The 24052-nt window shown below is 41.0% G+C and overlaps 1 protein-coding gene across 2 annotated transcripts in view; it reads right to left on the bottom strand.

Moving 5' to 3' along the window:
* MAPKAPK3 (MAPK activated protein kinase 3) overlaps nt 1–24052 on the bottom strand; it is a 75817-nt gene that overhangs the window by 49047 nt on the left and 2718 nt on the right. The window lies entirely within an intron of this gene.

Here is a 24052-nt window from a genome sequence, read left to right as displayed (position 1 = left end):
AAAAAGACCTTTTAGGGATCCATCACTGAGGGGACAATAGGGTACAGAACCCTTTGTGCCTTTGAACCTGGATCCTCTTGGCCTAAAAGGCAAGAGCTACTGGAAACTCATGCGAGTGAGAAATCTGCTTAACCAGCTATTGTAATTTGCTGAAATTACATTTTAGTCAATAAAAAGAATGCTTTGCGTTGCTTATAACCATACCTGTCTTTTTTATTCTTACTTAGTATGACGTTCTGTACCTTGGGGAACACCCTACACCCCCATGTTCATCTTTATAAAATGATTGTGTGGTAACTTCCTTTGGGCAGTTTGGGACTGCGATGAGGTAATGCTCACCTGACTGAAGCGGGGGGGGGGCAGGAGGAAAGAAAGGACATGATAAAAGGGAGAGACATTTTGCCATGCTCTCTCTCTTCCACCTACATCTACAGACTCCATCACCACCAATCAACTGAAGAGCTGATCAAAGGGGAGAGCCTGGCTGAAGAGCAGCCAGCCTGTGGTGAGAAGAATCTAAGTTTGTAAGGATACTGAAAGTGTTAAGAGCAGCTTAGAATGCATTTTGCTTTTATTTCATTTGACCAAATCTGACTTGTTATCCTTTGACTTATAATCACTTAAATCTACCTTTATAGTTAATAAATCTGTTTGCTTATTCTACCTGAAGCAGTGCATTTGGTTTGCAGTGTGTCAGAGACTCCCCTTGGGAGAACAAGCCTGGTACATATCAATTTCTTTGTTAAACTGACGAACTTATATAAGCTTGCAGCGTCCTGCAGGCATAACTGGACACTGCAAGACGGAAGTTCCCAGGGTTGTGTTATACACATTGTAAGGAGAGTGATCACTTTAGATAAGCTATTACCAGCAGGAGAGTAGGGTGGGGGGGAGAGAAAACCTTTTGAAGTGATAAACACCCATTTTTTCATGGTCTGTATGTATAAAAATATCCTCACTGCATTTTCCACTTTTATGCATCAGATGAAGTGAGCTGTAGCTCATGAAAGCTTATGCTCAAATAAATTGGTTAGTCTCTAAGGTGCCACAAGTACTCCTTTTCTTTTTGCGGATACAGACTAACACGGCTGCTACTCTGAAAAGGGTTGTGTCTGGGACTGGAGATATTGGCTAGTGTCATTCACTTGCAAGTAGCTGGGAGCAGCTTACATGCCAGAGGCTGTGCATGAACAGCCCAGGAGTGGGGGTTCTCAAAGCGGAGGAGGGTAAGGCTGGCTTCCAGAGTCAAGGATTGGAGTAGCCTAGCAGATCACCGGTCCAGATAACACCAGAGGGGAACGTCATACTAAGTATCAGTTCAATCTCTATTCTTTGCTAACAAACTTATTCTTGTTTTATTACAAAACCACCTCAGTGCCGTGTATTATGCGAGTCCTCAGCAAAACTGGCAGTTGTGCATGTTCTGTCTCTTTTGAGGGAGCAGACTTGATAATTTCTGAGAGTGTCACAGTGAGAGGGACTGGACACAGCAGAGACACATCTCTGGGGCATTTGGGTTCACTGATTGTTACCTGCAAGGCAAGATTTGGACTGGCAGAGTCCAGAAGAGTTTCCCAGCAAGACAGACAGGCTGGTGTGTCAGGGGGCTGACACAGCTTAGCAACAGAAAAACTCTCCCTTCCTGAGGCAGAGAGGGGTAACACAGCAGTTCATAATTCTGGGTGTCCTGAGCAGGATTTCACACCATGCTCTGTACACCATGACTCTAGGAAGTGTTCTAGCTGCTTCAACAGCTAAGCCTGATAGGGTCTAACAACTGGCAGGTCCTCCAGACACCTTCACCAACTGCCTCCAGAAACACTATACTCCAGCAAGGTCCCCAGATACCATGTCTCTATGACCCTCTCCTCACCAACTGCCACATAACCATCCTGCACTCCTGGCCTAAAACCTTCACAAGCAGGAGGAAAAGAGCAGCAGCAGATTCATAACAATGCACTTTCCTGACTTAAAACCACTCAGCAGATTCGTCACAGTAGCATTCAGGACATTATCTACAGCTCAGCATTTCCAGAGAGACAGACAGACAGACAATGAAAGCATTTGAAATAGGTCCCTGCAGGAAGTAGCCTAGAAAGCATCTTTCTCAGAAAAGGAGTGGAGAGAACAAAGAGTGGAAAAGGAGAAGAACTTGATTTCTTTGCTGGGTGGGTTCCAAATGTCTAGAGCTCCACTGGCCTGTCTCTCCCACTGATTGGGTCCCTACAGGCTCAGGGCTTCCCCACTGTTTGGTTCCCTTCTCTAGATGGTTAATTGTCCAGTGCTCTGTTCTGCTCCCTTCAGTTGCCTACTTCCTGCTAGTCTCCTGCCAATTTGCTGCTCTCTGGAGCTTAGCCTGCTCTATGTTGCTGCTCCTCAGCTATCTCTCCATCACTCCAAGTCAGATAGTGGGGCACGGAAGAGGGAGGAAGCAGGAGTGATTGAGAAACACCACATAGTGTTGTGACCATGAACTGCAACAAGTTCTGCACAGTGGGAGACAGATAAGAATGGGAAGGCTGAGGCCACCAAAGAGAAGATGACCAGGAGGAATTCCACACAGCTAGAATTTCCAGTCGATACCAGGTCCTCAAAGTGGAAATTGCAAAAGATACCTCTCAAGATCCAGCTGGTCCAAAGAGGAGGAAGAGTGACACACTGTCAAAAATGGCATTACCTGTTTCAGAGTCACTCACAACTTGGCAGAACATGATCTTGAATAATTATGATTAATGTCCTAACAGATAAAGCACAAGACGGGGTATTTACTCAATTAAGTCCACAGCAGACTGCAAAGAGCTACAAAGGGTTATCACTAAACTGGGTGACTGGGCAACAGAATGGCAGATGAAATTCAGTGTTGATAAATGCAAAGTAACGCACACTGGAAAACATAATCCCAACTATACACACAAAATGATGGGATCTAAATTAGCCAGTATCACTCAAGAAAGATCTTGGGAGTCATTGTGGATAGTTCTCTGAAAACATCCGCTCAATGTGCAGTCAAAAAAGCTAACAGAATGGTAGAAACCATTAGGAAAGGGATAGCTAATAAGACAGAAAATAATATAATGCCACTATATACATCCATGGTGCGCTCACACCTGGAATATTGCATACAGTTCTGGTCACCCTATCTCTAAAAAGATATATTAGAAATTTAAAAGGTACAGAAAAGGGCAACAAAAATGATTAGGGGTATGGAACAGCTTCCATATGAGGAGAAATAATAAACACTGGAACAGTTTGGAAAAGAGGCTACTAACGGGGAATACAATAGAGGGCTATAAAATCATGAATGATATGGAGAAAGTGAATAAGGGTACGCAGGATCGGCGGGTAGTACTCGATCTATCGGGGATTGATTTATCACATCTTGTCTAGACACGATAAATCGATCCCCAAATAAACACCTGTACTCCACCTCGGCAGGAGAAGCAATCGGAGTTGACAGGGGAGCTGCCGTGGTCAACTCGCCGCCGTGAGGACAGCCAAGTAAGTCAAACTAAGATACTTCGACTTTAGCTACGCGAATAGCGTACCTGAAGTTGTGTATCTTAGTTTGAACCCCCTGCCCCCAGTGTAGCCCAGGCCTAAGGAAGTGTTATTTTCCCTTTTACATAACAGAAGAATCAGGGGTCCCCCATAAAATGAAAAGGCAGCCTGTTTAAAACAAACAAAAAGAAGTACTTCTTTACACAACGCACAGTCAGCCTGTGGAACTTCTTGCCAGGGGATGTTGTGAAGGCCAGAAGTATAACCGGATTCAAAAAAGAATTCAATAAGTTCATGGAGGATAGGTCCATCAATGGCTATTAGTCAAGATGGTCAGAGGTGCAACCCCATGCTCTGGGTGGCCCTAGGCCTCTGATTGCCAGATGCTGGGACTCGCCGACAAGGGATGGATCACTTGATGATTCCCCTGTTCTGTTCAGTCCCTTTGAATCATCTGGCATTGACCACTGTCAGAAGACAGGATACTGGGCTAGATGGATCATTGATCTGACCCAGTATGGCCATTCTTATGTACGTTCTTAAGTTTTGGTGACAACAATTAAAAAGCATGTTGATAAAATAGAAACGAGTCAGAGAAAAGCCACAAGTATGATTAAAGGATTAGAAAACATGTCTTATAATGACATACTCAAGGAGCTCAATTATTTAGCTTAACAAAGGTGTGAGTCTACACTTAAAAGTTAGGTTGACATAGCTATGTTGGTCAGGAGTATGAAAAATGCATGCCCCTGACCAACAGAAGAATGTTTCTGTCAATGTAGCTGCCATTGCTTGCAGGAATGGTGTTCCTATGCTGACGGGAAAAACCTCTTCTGTCAGTATAGGCTGTGTCTACACTGTGGGGTTATGTCAGCATAGCTACAGTGACATAGCTACGCTGGTATAGTCTCCATAGTGTAGACGTACCCAAAGAGGTTAAGGGGTGACTTGATCACAGTTTGTAAGTATCTACATGGGGAACAAATATTTGATAATGGGCTCTTCCATCCAGCAGAAAAAGGTGCAACATGATCCAATGGCTGGAAATAAGGTATACGTTTTTAACAGTGAGGGTACTTAACTATTGGAACAACTTACCAAGAGTCATGGAGGATTCTCCATCACTGGCAATATTTAAATCAAGACTGCATGTTTTGCTAAAATATCTACTCTAGGAGTTATTTTGGTGAAGTTATATGACCGGTGGTAGACAAGAGGTCATATTAGATGATCAAAATGGATCCTTCTGGCCTTGAATCAAATGCTCATCATCTATCGGAATGTAGACATACAGAATACCCCTCAGATTCCCAGTCTCCTTTTCCACTTGCCCTGCAGTGAGCAGTTTTCAAACCCACAGGAAGGAAATGTAATTTTGAATCCACTCCCCACCTTATTGCAGTTTCCATCCTTGTGACCTTCCTCTGAAGTCTTTTCCTAGCCAAGATCATCCTGTGGAGGAGGGAGGGGAGGCAGTGATTTCCGCCCACTCCAAGATCTGTGATCCAATTTTCCAGGCATTAGAAAGAAAGCAATCTCCTTTGCACTCCCTGCTATTGGATTATAGGGCTGCAGAGAGTCAAACATAGCGAAGTATGAACAGGGCAATTCAAATGGAAAAGAATATGTTGCTATAATCAAAAAAGGTTTCTTAATGTTCCTAAATAGATTTCCTCTCCATTCCTCTACAGCAGTGGTTTTCTACCGGTGGTCTGAGGGCATCTGGGCATCCACAGACCATGTCTAAGATTTCCAAAGGGGTTCGCACCTCCACTTGAAATTTATTAGGAGTCTGCAAATGAGATAAGGTTGAAAACCACTGCTCTATAGTATTGTCACTGGATGCCTACTCAATGACCATGCACATTAGAGGAAAGGGAAAAATTCCAAGAATATTTGGAAGACTAATGTTCATTCCTTCATTAAACTGGGGATAAAACAGAGGGAGGAAAAGTAAGACATCGCAAAGGTGGAAAACAAATGCCATTCTAGGAGTTTCAACCCTTTCTTAAGCAAGCTGTGAAACACACCTCCAACTGCCTCTTACAGGACCCTGCCTTTCTCCTCCTCTCCCTGCAGCAGTTTCTTTCTGTGTCAGCCTGCAATGCTGGCTCACTTCCAAAAGTCAGTATGTTTCTAAGATAAAAGCGTGGGTTTAGGAGAAGGCGAAAGAGGAGCTGGGAGGTGGGGGAAAGGGAGAAATAGCACTTATCTGCTTAGAGTCTGATCAAAAGTCACCTCTCTTATTCTAAACCTAGCAGGGGGAGCTGCAGCAACAGCTGCATCATGAAATTGTAAAATGCTTTTTGAAGAGATGGATTTCACTGACATGATGTGCCATCCACTATCATTCTCCTGGACATGATGTGCCGGGGAATCAGGGAAATATCCACACTAAAGCCACGTTAACAGAAAGGCAGATTGTCCTACTGGTGTAGCTGCAAGTCCCTCTCTACAGAGCTGAGCTAACATTTCACACCAGGCAAGTGGCAGGAGGAGGAGGAGGAAGCTGCCAGTGATGTTTATTCCATCTGTGCAAGAGAAGGATCACAGAGACAAGTCAAGTTGGGGAAGGAGAAGAGTCACTGATCTATCATTGCACAGCACTTCATGAGACTCAGTAGATTATTGCCGGTTTTCTCTCCCTGGATCTAAATGGTGGTGGTCATTTTCAACTCTCATACATTCCACATCTTGTAAAAATCTCCTTCTTTATTTATACTGACTGTTAGGTACATATATGGGCGTGCACACACACACAAAACTACCCCCATTTTTAAACAGAGAGAGCATCAGTTGGTTTATCCTCACCCTTTCATAAAAGGGAGTGAGAGAGAGAGAGAGAGAGAGAGAGAGAGACTGAATTTTCTTATCCAAACTCACAGGCACAATCCTGACCAGCCAATTAACTACTCTTGGTACTAAGTGGGGGCACTCATGAGCCTCAAACAGATCCTGCAGTATTTGGTTCACGTGAACAATAGGATCGATACCTACAAGGCCTGTGTGGGTGCCACTTCAGCTCTCGCAAGTTCACTGGGGGATCTGGGTTCTACAGTACCTGAACTTCAAGATAAAATTCCAGCCACTGGGTACCCACTACACCCTAAGCGTCATCTTTCCTTAGGGGATAGGGTGAAGAACACAGTATTCTATTAAACCAGTATTAGATAGCACCCCATAATCCCTAGCACTTTAGATAGAATGTTTCCCTGCTTGTTTCCTCTTTTTTGGGGTGGGGAAGCAGAGGAAAGCAGGGAGGTGGAGTAGAGACAGACAGATGCCTCTTGAAGACCTTCTGAATGGTAAGCTTAGGGGACAAGTCCAATAAGCACAACGTGTTCAGAGTGCACTGACAAACACTATCCACCTCCACCCCGCATCATTGCCCTTCAACACTGAAAAGGTGAAGACGACTCTCACTCAAAAAAGCTAGGAAAGCTGCAGGGCCTGATGGCTTCTTTCCAGAATTGCTTAAAAACCTCAGAGTTAAAGGAGAGAAATGGCTGGAAGCACTGTTCTCCAATATCCATTCCTCATGGCTTGTCCTCGGGATCTGGTGTGAGGTTGTGGTCATAGCCATTGACAAGCCAACCATTGTAGTGGCCCATGTCACTCCTCTGCATGTTACATAAGGTCATGGAGAGAATATTATTGGCAAAGATTATGCCGCTTGTAGAAGCAATGTTACCAAATAAACAAGTAGGTTTCTGACCAGGCCACAGCTATACTGACCAAGTATTAGCTTGACCACCACACACTGAGGCGCAGTTCCAGTGAAAACCCAAGACTGGGGCAGTTTTCTTAGACTTATCTGATGCCTATGACACCATAGGGAGGAATGTCCTTCTCTTGAAAGCCTACATTGATTGAGATAATTTTGCTATGATAAAACTCCTCCAAGATGTTTTGGTCAGCTATAGGTTTTGCTTTTTTGTTGGTGACCAGATCAGCAGGCCATGCACTCACAATGACAGCCTACCTCAGTAACCGGTTTAGCACCGATCTTGTTTAATATCTGCATCATTGACCTTCCCCAAACATTATGGAAATCAGTCTATGCTGATAAAATTGCTCTGACTACACAGGCATGAAATCTACCTACTACTGGACAAACCCTAACCAAAGGGCATTAAAACCACAGAATATTTCTTATATTGGAGGCTAAAACCAAAACTTACTAAGAATGTCATGTCAGCATTTCATCTAAGCAATAGAGACGCTAGGATGGAGCTGCACCTGCACTTTGGTGGCTAGCAGCTTTTTGTTATCCCAACTTGAACTGTTGTGGCATGACACTTAAAGCCTCACATACCACCAGCACCTGAAAAGTATCCACGGCAAAATAAAGAGTCGTGTAAATATCATCCAGAAACCAGCAGGAACAATGTGGGAAGCCAATGCAAATAAACTCTGCAGACCTCTTCACTGGCCTTTCTCCACTCTACTGCAGTCTTAAGAAAAAGAAAAAAAAAAGTTCAATTTGCCTCTTCCAGGCAGGGTTAGCATCTGTATGTATCTAGACTATATTGTCTAATACAGATACAATGATAAGTGCCTTAGAAATGCACGTATATGTACTAAAAACTCAAACTAGGGTTTCATGAATAAGGATACTCAGAAATTTCAAGTATTGGCGGTGGAAGGGGGTAGATGAGCACTGAATAATTTAAGTGCCAGAATTTAATGATAATACCTGGGTGGATAAAAATCAATGAGCTTAAAAAAAAATCCGATTTTTTTAATTTAAATCGGATTTTTTTGGTAAAATGCTTTTTGACGAAAAAAACCTATCTGTAGATTCATTATAGCTCAAAGATATCTCCTCATGGAATAAGGATTATAAATTCTAATTCTATAGTATGAAACAATATATTCATTTAATGTTTAAGAAAAGTTTTGTAAATGAGTTCCAATAGTTCATGGATTAGGGACCCAATCTTATGGGGTTCCAGGGGCTTCTGTATAGATTATTTAGGTTAATCTTTCTATCTACCCAATGGGACTCAGTGCTCAGTCTAGAAGACATCATCAGAGATGCTCAGTTTTGCAGTTCTCAAATTGTGGATTTGTGTCTCCAGAGATAACATGCTTGTTAACAGCAAAAATGTTCTTACATAAATAAATAATATATAGAGGTGAGAAATAACAGACCTCAACCCCATTGTCCCTCTGCAAATTTGTATATACAGAGTCAATCCCTTACATCTCTCTAAAAGTGCAAAGTTTCAAAAAGTTCAATGAATGGGGGTGGAATAGATCTGGACAAGGAGAAGAAGTCTGGAGATAAATGTGAGAAGGCAGGGACAGGCAATAGGAACAAAAGTGAAATTGTTTGAGCAGCATATTCCAGAAGTCTTGAGGTCTTTCTGAGTGCAGCCTTCATTGATGTGAGATCTACCATACCATTCTCTCACTAGAAGGGAAAACCTATAATGGCAGCAGGCCGTAAAAGAAACCCAGTTTAGGAATATTTTAATGAAGTTCCTCTACCTGTGGGTAAGACAGGCATGGGTGCAAAATGCAAACAGTGCAATAAAGAAATGCAAGGCCTGGTTGCCCAAATGAAACATCATCATCATCAGTGTTCCTTCTCAGGAGGAAGATGCGTTGAAAGACGATGAAAGGAACATACATGTCTGATCATACAGGCTCTTCAGGTTGGTAAAACTTTTTTATTTCATACTTCTTTCTTAAGGACTGCCTGTCTTCCTTCTGGACTATTCTTGAATTCTCATGTTTGAGCAAAAAATATAGTTGTTACTCTATGGTGCAATCATTTTAGATGCAGTTGTGATAAAAAAATAAATAGCTGAAATAGGCAGATCTTCCTTTTACAATTTCACCTTTAAAGTAGTACTGAGTGTCAGTGAATGCAATGAGTAATACTAAATGAGCAGTATGGTAATAATAATTAAATAACTGCATTGACTTATTTTCTTTAGGAGAATCCACCCTCAACATACAGGATTCTGAAGACTATCCACCTTCCAGATCACCATCATTTTCTATAGTTTCAGAGTTATCCGCCAATGACACTGTTTCAGTCACATCATGTATGTCACATAGCCACAGTATATCACCTATAGCAAAAAGAAAAAAAAAATCTCCATCATCCAGAAACCACCATCGATAAGTTTGTGATAAGAACCAGCAGATTAGAAAAAGAGTTAATTGATGAAAAAATTGCCTGGTTTGTTTATGCAACAAACTCTCCTTTCCATATGATTGAGAACCCACACTTCATTAATATGGTTCAGTCATTAAGACCAGGATACAGTGCACCCAACAGAACAGATGTCGCAAGCAAATTGCTGGATAAAGTGTATGAAAGAGAAATTGAGCAGCGTGCAAAAGGTTTAGAGGGTGAAATTGTTAACCTAGGTCTTGATGGGTGAAGCAATGCCCACAATGATCCTGTTGTATGTGCTTGTGTGACAACAGAAGAAGGGAATGTCTTCCTTACAGAAACAATTGATACATCAGGAAATGCATACGCAGCAGAATACTTACAAGTAGCAGCAGCAAAAGCTATAACAAACTGTGAAAAAAAATGCAAATATCTAGTATGCAGCTTGGTCACAGACAATGCTGCAAATGTATCCAAGATGAGAAGAAATTATTTAGAAGAGAGTCCCAAGATAATAACATACAGTTGCAGTGCTCATTTGATGCACCTTCTAGCCAAAGGCTTCAGTGATCCAGAAATAAAGGCTAATGTCGTTGAAATTGCAAAATACTTCCGTAACAACCACTTTGCAGCAGCTGCTCTGAAAACAGTGGGAGGAACCAAGCTAACTCTCCCACAAGATGTGTGATGGAACTCAGGAGTGGACTGTTTTGAGCACTAGATCAAGAACTGGCCTAATCTGATGACACTTTGTGAACAAAATTGTGAAAAAATAGATGGCACTGTCACAGCCAAAGTTCTCAACATTGGGCTTAAGAGAAATGTTGAACACATGCCAAGTACCCTGAAGCCTATTTCTGTAGCCTTGAACAAAATGCAGGGAAACAGCTGTTTTATTCGCAAAAAGAAAAGGAGTACTTGTGGCACCTTAGAGACTAACCAATTTATTTGAGCATGAGCTCATGCTCAAATAAATTGGTTAGTCTCTAAGGTGCCACAAGTACTCCTTTTCTTTTTGCGAATACAGACTAACACGGCTGTTACTCTGAAAGCTGTTTTATTGCTGACGCTGTTGAAATTTGGAAGGAACTGAGTGAGATCTTAAAAAGAGAAATATGCAATGATGGAGTTAAATTACAAGCATTAAAAAAAACAAATGGGACAAGCACTATCTTCAGCTCTTTTTCTAGCAAATATTCTCAATGCTCGGTACCAGGGTCAAACCTTAGCTACTGAAGAAGAGGAGTTGGCTGTGACATGGACATCCAGCAATCATCCCTCCATAATGCCAACTATAATAAACTTCAGAGCTAAGAGTGAACCATTCAAGAAATATATGTTTGCTGATGATGTTTTAAAGACAGTCACACCAGTGAGCTGATGGAAGTCACTTAAGCACTTGAATTCAGAGACTGTTGAAGGGATAATCTCACTTTTAACAGCAATAGCTTCTTCTGCTGGTGTAGAAAGAATAATTTTCTTCCTTTGGATTTCTCCATTTGGAATGAATTAATCGTTTGGGACCTGAAAAAGCAGGAAAGCTTATTTTCTTTTCCAGACTATGAACAAACAGGAAAATGAAGGTGAAAATGACTGAGTTAGCTGCAGAAGTCAATATTTTAAATTTCTCATGTTGACCTGGCTAACATAGTCAATTTAATTTTTGGGTTTTTTTTTTTTAAATAAATATTTCATTTAACTATTTCAGTTAAAAACAATTTTAACAAAAACAAACCTGATTTTAAAAAACCTGAATGTTTAACTACTATGACAGAGTCCGGCCAGATGGCTACAGGAGAGTGATAGAAGGCAGATATACTAGCCCCAGGTTAAGCAGGTCCCTTTTCCCTGTGTAAGGTAACAGGGAAGGTTCCAGAACAATCAGGAACTTTCTGGAAACAATTCAGACAGGCTGATTAGAACACCTGCAGCCAATCAAGAAGCTGCTAGAATCAATTAAGGCAGGTTAATCAGGGCACCTGCGTTTAAAAAGGAGCTCACTTCAGTTTGTGGTGCGTGTGAGGAGCTGGGAGCAAGAGATACTAGGAGCTGAGAGTAAGAACGCGTACTGTTGGAGAACTGAGGAGTACAAGCATTATCAGACACCAGGAAGAAGGTCCTATGGTGAGGAAAAAGAAGGTGTTGGGAGGAGGCCATGGGGAAGTAGCCCAGGGAGTTGTAGCTGTCGCATAGCTGTTCCAGGAGGCACTCTAGACAGCTGCATTCCACAGGGCCCTGGGCTGGAACCCGGAGTAGAGGGTGAGCCCGGGTTTCCCCCAAACCTCCCAACTCCTGATCAGACACAGAAGGAGTTTACTGGACTGTGGGTTCATAAAAACGGCCAAACTGAGGGCTGCCATGAATCTCCGAGGCGAGCAAATCCACCAATAAGCGCAAGACCCACCAAGGTAGAGGAGGAACTTTGTCACACTACATTCAAAAATTCATATGCTTGTTTTGTCAAAATATTATGTTTGCTGTTGAAGAAAAAAAGTCCATAATACATAATGATGTTGTTTTAGTTAAATAAAACAATTTAAATGTCTGTCTGGTGATGTTCTCCTCCTAATACAGCATGGCAAGAAAATCCTCCAAATATTAACGATTAACTTGTTGAATTGGAGATAGTTCACCTCCCACTGATTTCATAAATATCTGCTTCAGTTACCTGTGGTAAATAAAATAACCAAACAATCATTCATTTTCTGATATAGCTGTAAAACTAATCTGAAAAGTTTTCAAAATAAATCACTTAAAAATGTATAGTATGTACCTTCTAAAAATGAAACCTACATCTATCTGAGTTGTGAAGAATCATAATACTCAACAGAACTAATAGGAAAATGTAAACTAAAGCCCCAGTCCTGCAAAGATATACACAATATACTTATCTGTAGACATTAGTATTTGAGTCTACTTCAGTGGGACTACTCATGTCGCTAAACTTGAGCATGTATGTAAATCTGCAACACTGGGGCCTAAGTATCCATGCAGTACTCTATGGTCCACCCTTCATGCTATGAAACCTAGACTAGACCATCCTAGATGAGCATTGCCCTTGGCTAGCCAAATCTTCCACTGCTGCCTATCCCGTCTCCCACTACCTCCAGTCAATTTTATTCCTGGTCTGATCTCTTGCCCTCTTGTATACTACTCCTCGCCATCAAATTTTGTTACTATCTCAGGTTTTCTACTGTCTTCAACATTTAAAAGCCTATTGTCCTCAGCCTCTGTGTATTTTACATTTAAGCCTAATCTCAGAATCCCATGTGCATCAACTGTTTCCATTTCATTATGGTAAACACAGTAGACTAACAGCTCTGCCAATAAATCATACTTTAAAATACTACCCTAAAGAATTACTAATGCTACTTTCTCCCAATCTGAGATGCAGCAATTATTTAAAATATTTTAAGGGTGTCTATTGCCAGGGTGTCCAATGCCCTCTCCACTGCACCATTTTGCAAACAAGTCCAGAAAGGTAGTGGCAGTAAAACAAAATCTCAAAGAATATGGAACATTTTTCCAATCTCTTCAGTCCCTAACCTACTGCAAGGAAGAAACTAGATATGTTGCACAGCTCTAGGAAATGTATTTAAGAGTGTCTCCCTCTCCATTTCCCCCACTTACTCCACGAACATATTTATACTCTTCCCTTTGTGACTGAAGCAGCATAGTCAGAAGCACCCATTCCCACACAATGAGTAAAATAGCTGTCTTCATTTTGTTCAGATTCTGAAGTTCTATCACTTAAAATGCTGTAAAATCTGCTCTAGGATTTTTCACACACTTAAATATTCCCTTACATGGCTAGGTTGTCATACCCATGTCACTGAACTTTCTTATTAAAAACATAGCCATTACTATTTTACTTCTTACCAACTGCATGTCGGATATTTGCCATACCCATCACTTGCACACAAAAGCATATGTAAAAGAAACTGCATGTAACTGAAACAAGTTACCTGAAGTTCTGGTTCAGTTTGTTCAAATGAAGAACCATTTGAACCACAGTGCAAGTGAGAGCGTAATAACCGATTTCCCTCTCCTTCCCAATACCAGATAATTAGCATTTCATTAAGCAACAGAGAAAGGAGGAGCCTGACTAGCTATCATTATTGGACAGGCTATTGACTAACAGAAGCTCAAAAGAGGAAGGATGGTGAAACCCCTGCTCTAAGAATGCTCAAATACAGGTCACTAGAGTAATCCTAGAAGGGAGAAAGGAGTGTCTTAATTCACTTCATGTAGTTTTCCCAGACCTGAGGAGCAGCTCTGTGTAGCTCAAAAGCTTGTCTATCATCCACAGAAGTTGGTTCAATAAAAGATATTACCTCCCCCACCTTGTATCTAATTGATTAAGGTTTCTACAGAGAAGCTGCAGTGGGGTGAAGTAGTCATATGCAGAACATACACAATGTTGTTGTTTTGTTACAAAATAAAGTTGTTTAGAATATATACACTGAATGTCCCCATAGGCTTGAATTAAAATGGTATACTGCAATATAAAAAATAAAAATCAAAACAAACACACATAATTCCCCTCAATCCTTCCAATACCGACAACATTTGCATTTGGAGATCACAGCACTCATACCATTAATAGTGCAAAAACTGACATGTGAGACACAACACACTCAGCAGCTATCATCAATACTTTCACCTCCTTTTGTTAATGAACTTCCACCCAGTCTATTCTCACTTTATACTAATACCCTCTTCCAGGATCCAGTCTTGGACCATTGTTCCTCTTCAAGTCTTCATGTCCTTCCTAAAATTTCTCCTAGGCACTCCACCCCACATTACAGGATACACACAATTTCCTGGCAAATATATTTTAAAAAATCTTTAAAAAAAAAATGACTGAACACTGCAAAATGGTTAAGGCAAATTACCTAGTACAGTTCTAGAAAGACAAGGTGGTGAGGTAATATATTTTATTGGACCAACTTCTGTTGGTGAGAGAGACAAGCTTTCCAGCCACACACAGCTCTTGTGACTGACATGGCCACTAGTACACTAGTACATAACTGAGACGTTCCCCAGCTCTCTCTCTCTCTCTCTCTCTCGCTCTCTGGTGCTGGAAATCCTGTCAATTTCCAAATATTGTAAAGTGAAGAACCTAATGAGACACAACCCAGTTAATCCTGCCAGAGGTTTATCTTGTAAAACAACAAATTCCAGCATAACAGATACAGACAATGCACAGATTTTCCCTTTTGCTACCCAGATTATTTGTGTACATAACTGGAGGATTCCTACAGTACAGGATAACCTCTCCCTGTGGACAAGCTCTTACACGTGCATAACTTTATGCATGTGAATGACATGAGTAATGTCCATAAGCACTTGCAAAATAAGAGCCTAGCTTCTTTCTCTCTCCTTGGCTAGCAGAATGCTATATTTGCTGAGGTGGTATATTTAGCAACAGGGAAAGAGAGAGAATCAGCTACTTCCCTGAAGCATGGGTAATATCACTGCAAGCTAACACAAAGGACTTTCATAGCACTTTATTTGTTTCAAAACACAAAAGTTTGTACAACTTTCTTGCAGAGATACACATTTCATTAAGGTTCATAAACATGACCCAATCCCATTTAAAATCCTCAGTGTTGGTCTCATTGACTTATTGGAGCAGAGAATTATACAGGTTCACTAAATATTAATAAAGTAACACGCTGTTTAAGAATGGGATTTTTCTAAGGGAGTTAGGTGTCCAAGTCCCATCATTAGGTTCCTTTGAAAACCCAATGCCCTTTAAGTGTCCTCTTGGTTTCATATTACAGCACAGGGTGAAGGGATAGATCATTTTTCACACTACCTTCATAAAAAGGCTGTTAGCTAACGGGAAAGAGGATGGTGCATCTATGTGTTATTTTAGTTATAAACACAAACTGAACGCTGCAGGTTCTGCATGTATGCAAGTGCTTTGTTGTTCACAGAAACTTTCTTTTAAACACAGAGGACAACAGCAGTATCCTTGAGATTGGAGAGTCTGAAAGAACAGGAACGCTTCAGAGTATCAAGCCAATGTCAAGCCTCGTCACCCTCCCATGTGTCAAATTTTGATTGTAAATTGATTGGAAAGGGAAGAGAACAAAATAAAAGGCTTTTACTCCTCACAGAAACAATGGAGACCTTGTACTGTAGTGTGGCTCCAGCAGGAGCTTCTACTGTGGAGAGGCAGCTGAGCCAGAGAAACCCACCCTCCCCCTCTTCCCACCTTCAGGCAATGACATCTTTGCTATTAACAACTCTGTTGCTGTGGCAACCAGACTGCTTTTGACAAAGCCACATTGACTGAAAGCAACATGTGGGAAACCGGAATCGTTATAAAGCCCTGTGAGAAATGAATTCTTAAAAGAAAAAAAATTAGGATTTTAAGTTTTTGATAAAACAACAAACAAGCCCCCAAACAGACACACAGACTTGCAAACAAGGAGAATGTTTTGGTAGCAGGGCTTCTATTGTGCACTAAACCCTATGGTATTGTGAACAGGGCTTTAAATATCCCACAACAGTAATATCCAATCTGCCATAAACTTTAGAGAGATCCTAGATTTTCAGGATATATATGCACAGCACAGTGTGCAAGAAAGACACTAGTAGTTCACCATCCAGGCATTTCCCTCTCTCCTCTCCCTCAAAAAAATATTTAACTGAAAACCAATAATGGTTATAAGTTACCTTACCGACTCACATGTTTGTAAGGGATAACAGAGATACTGACTCTTAGGGGCATCACGGCTAGTTCACAAGGCAAATCACTCTCAGTAACCAAAATCTCAATGGAGAGCAACCAAATGGTACCATTCTAGCTACTCTCTGTGGCTTCCAGAGATGGGGCCCTGAGTTTGTATGTTTTAGCAGTGCATTCCAACAGAATTCTGCACTTCTCAACTCCACCCTTGAAATAGGCATAATAAATCTGTCCCAGACAGTAGCTGACTCAAATGCCACAAGCTGCTTGAGGGCCTTTTACTTAACCTTTAGCACACTCAAAACAGGAATTCGGAAGACCTAATATTTTTGGGAAAAGGCCTGTAGAGAAGAGCCAGATTGTGAACTGACAATAGGTCAGACCCAAGAACAGTGCAACTTTAATAAGCTTTGGCTCTTTGGTTGTGTCTGAAATTACATTTTAAAGATGAAACATTCAGACTATTTTATCAAAACTTTGGCATTGTTAAAGTTGCTTTGGAATAAATTAATTTTAAACATTTTGTGTTTCCTATTTCTCTCAAAGCAGTTTTCAAACGCCTCAGCATGAAATGCCATATTGTAAAGATTCAGAAAATAGGAAGCCCAGGGCCGATTAGCAGGCTGAACTAGAATTCTTTCCTCCTTTCAGTTTAGAGGTATTAAAATGCAAGGGAGTTATAGCTTAATCTCATTAAGAGAGCTTTGAATCATCTTAAATACTTAGGAAGTCTGTGTAAAAGTACCAGAATCCAGACAATTTATATGCTCTAATCCTGAGAGGCTGTTGGTTCCATTGGTTAAAAAAGAGACGTTTTCATGGTTTTCCAGTCAAATAGGTTTCTACTCTAGTCCCATCACTGGACACATGTACACCACATTGCTGTTCAAGAAGGTTTCCATGTGGAACGTGCAGTATTAAAACCATGAAGCTGAGCAGTTCAACAAACTCTTATTGTGGCAAAAGAAATAAGGACTGCTAAACAGCAACCATTGCCATTGGTACATTACGCATAGTCCTAAACAGTTTGACTTTTTAAATTAAATACATCTTTAAGTCAGGAAAATCAAGAAAAAAAAATGGGAGTGTAGCTATTATTGCATAATATGGAACAATACACATTTCATGCTAACAATGGCTGCTTTTCAAGAGTGAATGAAATGTAGTTCGCAAAATATTTTAGAATGGAGTGTTGTACAGATGTGAACTGATCAATTTACATCTGCTTTAAATTGGTTCACTTAATATACAATTAAAATATTAATATTAAACATTCTATGTATGCTAAGCACTTTTATCTATTAAGTGCCTTAGGTGCATGTTGGTCCCAATTACCACAGAATGTTGCTAATCTGTGCACCCTATCACTTTAACACAGGAAAATTGGGGTCTCTCCCCATTTTTTGGGCAGAGATTTAATAGCAGAGGGCTAGCAGGACTCCTCATTTTTCTAAGACTGCATTACTTGTACACAAGATACTGTACCACGTTTACTAGTGCACTATGAAGGAGAAACGGACCTGAGCCTTGACATTCAAAGGAGGATGTGATTTTCCTCAAATTGCAGAAGGCTGGATCAGACGTTCCTGTTCAGGCATCCCTATGCTGTGATGTATTACCAGACGTAATTAAAACTGGAGCAGACTTGCTAAATAAATGAACATTTTGTTATTCTAGCTTACTGGGTGCTTACATTAAAGCTGATATGGAAATCCAGTTATCTACAATGAGATGCCCAGTCAGTGTGAATTAGTGAGGTTCTACTGTCGTTAAATGGAACAGAAGGATTTAGACTATAAAGGGGGAGAGATGGGGAGAAGGGTCATCTATTCCTAAAACAGAGAGATCTTAGTCAGGTCTGATGGACAGACAGACAGACAGACGCACATGATAAGATTTGTATCTGTAACAGTTTTTCAGATCTTCAAATCTGCTTGAAACCACAGGGACACGCCTTGATCTTCCTAAGCTTTGTTACTACACATGTCTGGATGGAACATGTTTCAGCTTGTTGGCACACTACAAGAGAACATAAAAAGCACAGAGGAAGCAGCAATACAGCTTGCTTTTCACAGAGACCTTAATCGTTTTACAGCATTCCCTTTCTTTCTGCATTTCCACCTTACAGGCTTGATGAGTTAGCTTCCACCTGCTATACCCCTATTATACAACTCTTCTATGGTTAGAAATCAGCCCAGGCTGGCAATAAGCACAAGAGACCACTAGACTAACCAACTTATTTACATCTGTAAAGTGCAAGCCAATTGACAAACTCCATTGATAACCAAACCAAAACAACTAGTCCATAAGATGTAGCAGTTCTAGACCAACTGCAGACAGGTAAGTGCTTGAATGATCCTGGTCTTTCAAGTAACCCATTGATTTGCAAAAAGTTTCTTGGAACAGATAAAATAATCCACTATCCACCCAGTGGATGTTTATTTTAGGTATTTCATATATGTTCTGGGCTTGGCATCTAAGAACAAAGTTCAGGGTACCAGTCTCACACTATCCATATTTTAGGTTCTACTCCAGTTCAGGTGGAATCTCCCTGAAGTATGCTTGTTTCACCCAGCATCTGCCTTCTCCCTCATCCCATTAGCTCCCTGGAGCTGGAGCTCATTACATGTAATCGTTTGTGATAATGATTCTAGGAGTCCTGTACCAATGAGACAGACTGGTTTAAATAGATGGCAAGGGTTAAAAAATAAATAAATGAGATTAAGATGAAGTGTCCTGTAGTCAGAAGTCCTAAAATTCCACCTACAAAACACAATCACTCTTACACCCTTCACAAAATTCCAACTCTGATAATTATATTCTGACACCCTGAATTCCCCTGCAGTTTCAGTATGACACAGCATTCTTATTTCCTGTCCTAAAATGTTGCACAGTGTTGTTTTGCACTGTTACACAGTTGGAATTCTTCACTCTAAAGGATGACTTCAGAGTTAAAGAGATTTAATACCAACTTCCATCCACCAGGAAACTTGCTAACATTTATCGTTCTGTATCAAATCATCAGCTGAAAATCACTTCCACATTCTTCAAGAAGCAAAGGTATTGATCCTTCACAGGAAAATGCCAGCCCAAACATCTCAGGAAAACGGCAATGATTTTATGCACTACAATCATAACCGTTGCCTATATCTGCACTTTGAAAATGTTGATTCACTGTCTTGGTCTCAGTCAAGTAAAACTGCACATTTTTTGCACTCTGTAAATGCTACCCTCATATGAACTTTGTATTCTCTCTATCAAACTTATTACCCTCTCAGGTAATAATAAAAAAGGCACTTAAGAAAGCAAAGGTTACCTGCAACATAGGTAAGTTTCCTGTTGCTGAGCTGTTCTGATGTGAATTCAAGGCCTGCTTTCCAGAAGCTGGGAATGGGCAACAGGGGATAGATCACTTGATGATTACCTTTTCTGTTCATTCCCTCTGGGGCACCCGGCATCGGCCACTGTCGGAAGACAGGATATTGGGCTAGATGCACCTTTGGTCTAATCCAGTATGGCCTCTCATGTTTTTATATGTCCTTATGTTCTCAGGGCAGGATGTCTGGCCATTAGCTTATGGGGAGCCATAATCTCTAACTCTTAACTTTTCCAGCAGCCAGAAGGTGACAGCCTAGTTTGTTCTAGGCTAGAAGACCTGAGGGAGCAGGCCCATTCATACACCCAACTCACGTTGCCCTAACCAAGATGGAGGCTGTTAGCGTATAGTGTGTGTGTGCGTGCGCAGGAGGGAAAAAGTCACAGGCAGCCACTCTGCCATTTCAGTCCTTTTTCATAGTGTATCAAAATGCTCCAACTCACCAGGATACAGTGAGAGCCCAGTGACAAAAGGAAAGAAGAGGCTCACTCCTGCTGATGCTATCCACCCCACAGTCTGAGGAAAGCTGTTTTCTCCCTCCACACAGTGCTAGGCTCCAGGGCAAGAGAAAGCAGTGCTCTAACGATCTATCTGACCAGCTTCTCATCCACTAGCAGCAGTTCATCGCCACCCTGGAACTGAGCACTGTGCAAGCACAGAAAAGTCTCCATGACCCAGAAGACCCTCCAGCCTCCTCACCTTTTTTGATCCACAATCTCCATCCTATAAACCTAAATCACATCATCCTCAGTTCCACAGAGCTTTGTGGGATAGGGTGGGTCATGGGATGATTTTTTTGACCATTTTGTGATTCTCATTCCACAGAAGAAGAAAAAAAGAAGCGTTGAGAACCACTGGCCTTTTTCAAGAAGGCAACTTTCAGTAACCCTCATGTTTATCATCTTTGTCCCAGGTAGAAAGCTGGCCCAGATTTCTTTATCCCCATAAGGAAGGGACATAATAGAGAGCTTGCGAGGAGAAGGGAAGTTAAGTATCAGCATTTTCTCCAAGTCTAGCTCCACAGGGAAGTAGAACTATGAAGAATGGGGTCAGGACACAAAGGAAGGGACAAAAATGCAGGAGGGCTTGTAACATCACCTAAGTTATGGAAGTGAATCTAGGTCAGTTGCCTACCCGGTAGAAAAATAATAGACGTGTGGACTACTCAAAATTGCCTTCTAGAACGCCACTGTCCTGCAGACCAGTTTGTTTACTCCTCCACCCTCATTGTTTGGAAACATTGCTGTACAGCCAATGTGTCATTACACGTATAAGCAAGTAGCCAGATTAGATTTTCTTAACTGTGGCAGCTGTGTGGGTGGCATTTCAATCTAATGGAAGCAAAGGTGACAGTACTTTTAAAAAGCGTATAACAGAACACTATGCCAAGCAGAGTAAACGAAGCCACATAACACTTCAGAAAAATAAGCAACGCCACAGTTAGAGCCCCTGCAGTATCCTGGGAGGATGCCTTGTGTTTTCCCAGTCTAAAATGATTAGTGAAATTCTAACTAGTTCCAATTACAGGCATGGACTAAAGGAGACAACAGAGACCTCCCAATTACAGTATGTAGTGCTTGACTGACACATGGCTCTGTGGATGAATGTTTCTGCCTCTTCAAGAGTTTTTCTCTTGAGTACCTCCGTAAAAATTCCTTCCATTGAGTAAGCTCTGTGCTGGCTTTGTTCCCTTGTGAAAGAAAACCTGCAGGCAGAAAGCAGTGCCATCTGCCAAGTCAGGGGCAGCTTTGATGTGAGAGTTTGGTGGTAAAGAGAACCTACGGTTGATAAGGTCTACCTTCAGCAGCAAGAGGAGGTTTTGATTTTGTTCAGCGGACTTGGTTACAGGGAGCAGAGAAGTAATAGAGGAAGTGGGTGCGCGCGTGCATAGGCATATGTAGAAAACACTATGTATTATACAACACGCACAAATAAAGCCTTAAAAATACCCACCTCTGTCCCTCTTTTCAGCTTTTGGCTCCGTATACAAAAAAGTACACACAAGGTAACGTTTGCATTTCTCTACTTTTGACATTTACATGTCAAATAGGGAGTCTTATTAAATAATTCATCCGCACCTACTGTTTAACCCCACCAATGTGAGACAATCACATGCAGCTTGGGAATAGAGAGCTATGTAAACTGAGAACTCTTGAGCCTATTTCCTCCAAAAGGAGGACAAGCCCTACACTGTACAATATAAAAGCAGAGTTTCTGAACAGAACATATTTCCAGAAGGTTTTACACAGCTATTTTGTCTGGATGGGCTGTTCTGAGGTCCCATGAGGAGCAGGAGAGGGACTTGTGCTGCTTGGTTCAGGATCCCCGTGAAACAATGACAACATCCTCCCTGAACACTGCCACCTCTGTAAGTATCTTCAGGGCTCAATACAAGATTCTTCTGTTCAGGACAATTAAACCATTGTGTCTCTCCTTCCATGGTTATTTTTTTCTTTGCCATTTTTTGGGAGTGGCTACACTCTGAGCCATTGGCAGTTTTACATAATTGCATAATTCATTTTGTATTCGGCACTCTGATCCATAGTGGTGAAAACTGTATACACAGAATAAGGCATCAGCTGCTGTTTTAGCTCCCCATGGCCTTTACACACATCTTAACACCTTTCTGGCCATTTCAGCAGAAAAAGGGAGCACTCCCTGAAGTGCAGACATTCCACTGGAACATAACAACAGGACGTCAGTGATATACCAGGTACATCACAGAGAATATAGTTTTGGTTGTGTATGCGGGAGGTGAGGTAGGGGATGGGGTTTTTTGTGCCCTAAGTATGTTAGCACTGAAGGGATTAACTGATTTTTCAGCCTCATTTTTGATTACAGGGAACCTCTAAATTGGATGTCTCAGATCCCTTCCTCCATCATTAGTTCTTCCTGCTCGTTAGGCGAAGGGAAGCCTGTTAAAAAGCACATTACCTGACATTCTTCTCTGTAGCTTAATCAGTATTGAATTAGCTTTTTAATATTACATCTATATCCAGGACGGAGTATAAACAAGTCAGTGTCTGTATGAAATTTTAGTTTGTACTGACTTCATTAGTGCTTTATATGTAGCCTGTTGTAAAACTAGGCAAATATCTAGATGAGTTGATGTACCCCATGGTAGACCTCTGCGCACCCACAGGGGTACGTGTACCCCTGGTTGAGAACCACTGCTCTAGAAAGTAAGCTCACATTTTAAAAATGTCTAGCTCTTAGAGCTGCAATGAAAACCTTGAAAATGTGAACCAAGCATAAACTTATATAATGAGGCCTGCCTGAGTCTGCAGACACAGTGAAACAGCTTTGAATGTTAATTGTTCCCTTCATTTTAATGAGTTAGGTCTGAAAATTAAATAAGTGTCAATATTAACTAATTCACTACGACAGACATGGCTACAACTACACTCCATGATTCACTGCTGGTCATTTTAATCAGAAGCAACAAGCTAACGTACTTATCCGACAATCTCAAACACCCTCCTATGCCTGCCTGTGTGCCAGAAGCCTCAACATTCCCCCACCTGCCAAAACCTGCAACTCCATCCTAATAAACTTCTGCAATTCAACTATGCATTGTCAATACAGAAATCAGCATGAAAACTGAAAATGCGAGGAATGCATTAATTAGTCCCTTTGTTATTTTGAGGCCACATTTCTGTACAAATTGATGTTTTCATGTTTAATCAATTAAAAGTCTCTTTTTTAAAATTTAAATGAAACTGTCCAACCCGCATACTACAGAATGCAAGAACCTTGCTGTAGAATTCAGGTCCAGCCTGCTAGAGACAAGGTGTTGTCTATACCTCAACAAGTCATCCAGAAGATCACTAGCAGATTTGTCCTACTCTCTGCCAATGCATTCAGGGTTTGAGGGTGGGGACAGAAAAGGGTATCTGAAGTCTTCTAGATATTCTAGTTATCCCAATTAATGCAAAAGAAGCAGTACTGCATTCTGAGGCAGTTCACAGAATTTTGTTGCTTATGCTTGTTTACAGATTCAGTGAAAATTAACTGTCACTATTAGGGTTAAATTTGTAATTAAAAAAGAAATCTTAAATACTGCACAAACCGATAGGTAAGCCCTACACTTATTAGTGCAGGTTTCCTGCTCTATTTATATAAATGACACTTATTACCCTAATATTGGCTCATCATTGGTAAGTGGGTAAACACATCTGCCCAAACCGGATATCTCTTTTTCAGATGCCCTACTCTTTTGGAAGTAGATAAGAAAATGGAATTACTCACTCACCCTGCAATTTTTATTCAACAACTAGAAAATCTCCTTAAAGTCCTAAGAAATATTTTATAAGAAAAACAAACAGACAAATATTTGTCAGGGACTCCT

The sequence above is a fragment of the Caretta caretta genome, chromosome 7 (assembly GCF_965140235.1).
Source record: "Caretta caretta isolate rCarCar2 chromosome 7, rCarCar1.hap1, whole genome shotgun sequence".
NCBI lineage: Eukaryota > Metazoa > Chordata > Testudines > Cheloniidae > Caretta > Caretta caretta.
The sequence above is the reverse complement of the archived record's forward strand: the minus strand, read 5'-3'. Positions and strand labels throughout refer to the sequence as shown.